The sequence below is a fragment of the Cyprinodon variegatus genome, unplaced genomic scaffold (assembly GCF_000732505.1).
Source record: "Cyprinodon variegatus isolate N-32 unplaced genomic scaffold, C_variegatus-1.0 Scaffold936, whole genome shotgun sequence".
Taxonomy (NCBI): domain Eukaryota; kingdom Metazoa; phylum Chordata; class Actinopteri; order Cyprinodontiformes; family Cyprinodontidae; genus Cyprinodon; species Cyprinodon variegatus.
The window spans coordinates 177,785-182,861 of record NW_015151389.1 but is presented as its reverse complement, the minus strand read 5'-3'; positions in this window follow the sequence as shown (position 1 = coordinate 182,861).

Genomic DNA, 5,077 nt, shown 5'->3' with positions numbered 1-5,077 from the left:
AGATGTTTTTATAGGTCAGGTGAGCAGGTGAATCTGATACTAGCTTTTGAAAGCCAAAAATAGATCTTCTCAACTTTCTCCAGTGTCATCCAGTAGCACAGACAAAGCCAACAGTTGGATAGCTCAGTCCATTTCACTTTTGCACCTGCTGTTTAATGTGTACATAATCTCAGTAGATTCCGTACAATATGTCCACTAAATGCATTAGCAATTTCTTGTTTTTGACAAGAAATTTACCTCTCCTTATTAGGTAATATAGTTGTTCAGTATTTGAGTGATTGATTGATTGATTCTGTTTTTGTGAGAGCAAATACTGTTTTCACATGCTGGTCCAGGAGGAGCGATCCTGCAAAGTTAATGACCTAATGCAATTATGTTGCTTCCATATAGGGATTGTTAACTGTTTACTACCTAGAACTACATGGTCATGCTCTACTTTGTGACTGTAACTAAATAATTATACTGACAAGATTTTACTGTGACACAGTATGTTGTGAAAGTTTAACATTAGAGGCTGCTTAATCGTAATAATCTTCATGGATTCTAAAGTTTTGGTCAAATTCATTAACCTCAACATGAAATCCCCACTATGATAGGTCATGATACTTGGAAATATAGGCATTTTCTGAAGCTTTTATGAAACAAACAGAGCATATCATACAATTTTCAGTGTTTTCAGAAAAGCAAAATTTTTGACCTGTTCTGATTTGTCATTAGCACAGAGCATATTAACATACCATTTGGGAGTGCAGATGGTGCAGTGGTTAGTGCGCACGCCCCATGTATGGAGGCGAGGCCTTACTACTCGGAGGGCCTGAACCAGGTTTGAATCCAGCCTGTGGTCCTTTGCAGCATGTCTCTCCTCCTCTCTCACGCGCCCTTTCCTGTCAGCATACGGTCAGAAAAACAAGCCACTTAGCTGCAAGATGTGACTGATATGTTTTATACTTTCATAAAATGGTTTATTGTGTGGTGTGCTTTATGTGGATCCAGTCTATTTACCAAACTTTACTAGATTTTTACCAGGGTTACTAAAATTGCTGGGCTTGTAGTCCTTAAAAATGTACTGGTTTGAAGTATGATTTGATTGAATTAGTATTTTGTGTAATCAAAAAGTGCCCTGAGATGACATTCGTTGGGAATTTAAGCTACAAGAAAGAACACAAAAAAAGTGTTTAATGTTTTATCTTAAAACCCTCTGTTGTAATGACATTTGATTAATAAATCTGCAAAAGATAAAAATAAGAATAGTTAAAAATAAACACCAGCATAACCTAAGATATATGTGCAATAAGGTAACTGATTTTATTAATTGATTTATAACTCTTTTTTAGCCTTTGTATTAAAACAGCCGTGGCCTACATGGATTAGGTGCTTGGTAGAGATGGGCATATCCAGCTCTCTCAGCTGGACAAGAACTGAGCATGTGGCCTTTTTTGGGTGTTAACATAAACCCCAACCGTCATGGTGCAGTTGGCCAACACCTGCCGTTAGCTAATCGTGGCCCCATCAAAAATAATCTTCAGTATCTTTGTCAATGCTCCAGGAACACTCACAGATTACTTTCTCATATGCTCATACTTTACTGACAGTGTGAGATCATGGACTGACGGCCTATTTTATTCCTTTAGAGCCCACTTTCTAATCATAAGTTGGTCCACATCATATACCCAGATTTGCTTCAATATGCTATCTTTACAAAACATGTTCACAGTCAGTACCTTCTTTCCATCCTTTAACTGGTCTTCCATTAACTGGAAAGAGGCAACTGTGATTAAATGTCACATATACTCTTATCTTTGAGTTTAGTGTTAGCTTTGGAAACTTAAAACTTACACTTTGGCTTCTACTAATTTGCTGAAGAACTCAACTTGTGGTGAGACAACGTAGCATTGAAGGGAGCTGCTAATGGCTGAGCCTTGTTCTTTAAAGAATTAAAGAGAAAATTATATTTTATCAACACAGATATATGAACAACAAAGTATGTATATTGCACAGTACATATTTGATAAAAGGATTTGAAAACCTTAGACTTACAGTATTGGAACACAATGAGATTTTTGTGAGTGTGTGTCTTGACTGTGGCACACTTTTCCCTTGCTCTGAAGGAAAGTGGTTGTTATGTCCTCCAGCAGTCTAAGTCTATAATAGAATAACTATAGAGATAGCTCAGGATAACTAAGCCACTATAACTATAGGCTTTATCAAAAAGGAACTTTTTTTATGGCTATCTTTAAAAGAAGACAGGGTGTTTGCCTACAGCACCTGTGCTGTTGTTTCATAAGGGATGAGCCTAAAACCTAAAATATCTGCCTCCCATTGTACTTTTAGAAACTCTGCCAACTGTCAGTAAACGTGCATATAGATAGTGAAGGACTTTATAAGGACCATTTCTGACAATTACATAAGTGATTTAGGAGGGGGGTTATTCTCTGAATTCGGTGCACTTTTGATGTTGTGATTACTGAAAAAAATGCCACAAAAAATTTCGTTTTTGATCATGGTGTCTGATTTATGACTATTTTAACCTCTGAGAAAATATGTTTTCCCACCTTAGGCATGTAATCCCAAAGATTATTCCCCATTTTTTTTGTCACATACGTTGTTTTAAATTCAACCCTGTAACGGGACAATTGAGTTTCTGTGTGGGTACAATCCCAAAACATATTCAAACTAATTCTTCCAGTGCCTTAGTAATCACTTGTCCCTTGTATAAAATAACTAATTATAAGTAGATTTTTTTTATTGTAAATAATCATTTGTGACTGTCAGGTATGATATGGCCTCTTTATATACCTACAGTCTTCATTAATCACAAAAATATACCTTAACGTAAACATCAGATTAAGTTTTCATATATTTTCTCTTTTGTCCTCTGAACTTTACAGACAGTTCAGCTAGCATTTATCTCATATTTGTTATTATTATCACAAAAAGTCTGAAAATGTATCAGGTAACAGGGTTGAAAACATTGTAACAGGGTGGCTCACACTGTAACAGGGTTGAAAAAATCACAAAACATTTAATCAAATTTAAATTGAATTTAATGCATTAAAACAAATGTGAAAAGAAACATTTTGGATGTAATATTTAATATTCTTTAACAATTATTTAGATGAACAGTATAGGCTGAATGCTGTAAGCAAAACCTCTCTGAAATCCGTTTAACAATGCAACACAGTAACAATGCTAACTTTGTCTACAATTCAATAATCAGAACATTTTCTTTTTGTAAGACAAACATGAAACTGATCTAACATCACTGACAGTTCCGGTTTTCACTTCTTAAGAGGACAGATGTGACCAGGCACGAGCATTTCATTGTAAGTAACCTTGACAACTCTGAGGAACACTGAAGTGACAGACAAAACTGTGAGCGATGTAAGATCAGTTTCAAGTTTGTCTTACAAAAAGAAATTATCCTGACAAGTATCAATGTAAAATTACTTATCAGGAGTGTTAACACAGTTACACTCTTAACAATAAACATTACTATTATTAAAAATCATACATTGAGAGTTCAATAAATTGAACTCATATTTGATGAACAAAGTCAAAAAAGCAAACTCATGTTTGTTGAACAAATCTCATCTGTTGAAACAACATATCAGATGAGAAAATAGAACATTCACATTTGTTCATGAAAGAGTAGCACCCAGGAACATTCCTCCAATTCTTTCATCTTTCAATCAGTCTTTTCCAGATCTCTTTCTCAATTTGCATGTGTGGCGAATCACGCTCTGTCACAGGCTGAGGAGCTGGAATGAGCTCAAGTACGTCATCAAACGGATACCACAGTACATCCTCCTGAAGAGGCCAAAAGTACCTGTTTTTGGTTTTTCCAGCATGGTGCATGCATTTAACTTGTACGTCTGTTTCATCTGTAGCAAGGATCACTCCTGGATACAATGCTTTGTCATAAGTGAGCACACACCACTCTCCAATTAGCCTTGGGCCATCCCAATTGATTTGTTCCCGCTCTTGTGGCACAGTGGCTGGGACGTTCTTGACAAGGCTGACATGCTTTGTGTTCCAGCATTCACATTTCAGCTTTCCATAAGTGGAGCGCATGCAGCTGACATCTCGTGATGTTATCTCTCCACTCGCAACAGTGACAACCTGATGGATGCGCATGGTTCCTGGGACTGGTGGAATGTTGGGCGTCATCCTTTGCAGTGCCTCCTCAACAGCTTCTTCTTCAATAAAATACAATTTGATTAAAGTGTCTGTCTCGGAGAGGGCCTTGAAGAGCTCATGTGCATCTTTGATGTCTCGGCCATGGCTGATGAGGTTGTCTGCTGATCTCTTTAAGGCAGCACCAACACCATCTGGTGCTCCTTTACCATGACTGGACTTCAAAAAATTCCAGGTCCCTCTCAGTCCTCTTTTGTGAAGCTCTGTACTGAAGAGAAAAAAGTTTCCCTTTTGCCTGTACTGTGTACAGGGGCCATCACCAAAGAAGTTCACAACACACACTTCTGGGTGTGAAGTCTGCACATAGTCCAGTGCAGGTTTCAAATATTCCCATATGGCAGCTGGGCTCTTGTGGTTTGATGGTGAGATGGAAGAAAAGCAAGTTGGTTCTTGGGTTCCACCGACATAGATGACCCCTGTGTGAAGAGTGGCCTGTTGGTGTGATGATCCGAAGTGCACTGACTGTATTTCAGTGCTACATTTAAAAGCAACGTTTTCGGAAAAGTCAATGTGAATAAGGCACTCATCATTGCCCATGCAGTTGCGTAGTTAACGGTAGAAGGCATACTGCTGCCTGATATTGAAGAGATGCCTCTTAAACTTAGTAAGATATGTGTGGAACTTTTCTACAAGGTCCTCCTGACTGCTCTCAATAGTTTGTTTTACAGGTATTTTTGTGACTGAGCTCTCTTTGTCACTGGATTTTGTCTTGTCTTCTGTTGCCCACTGCATATAGGTCACCTTCTCTGCACTATTATATAAGCTTGAGAGGGGAACGATTTTGTTCTTGCATTCTTCATTCTCTCCATACATGCAAGCTTTGCTCCCAATGTTGCAACAGATGAATTCTGTGAGGCTCTCCAAATTTGAAGTTCCAGTTATC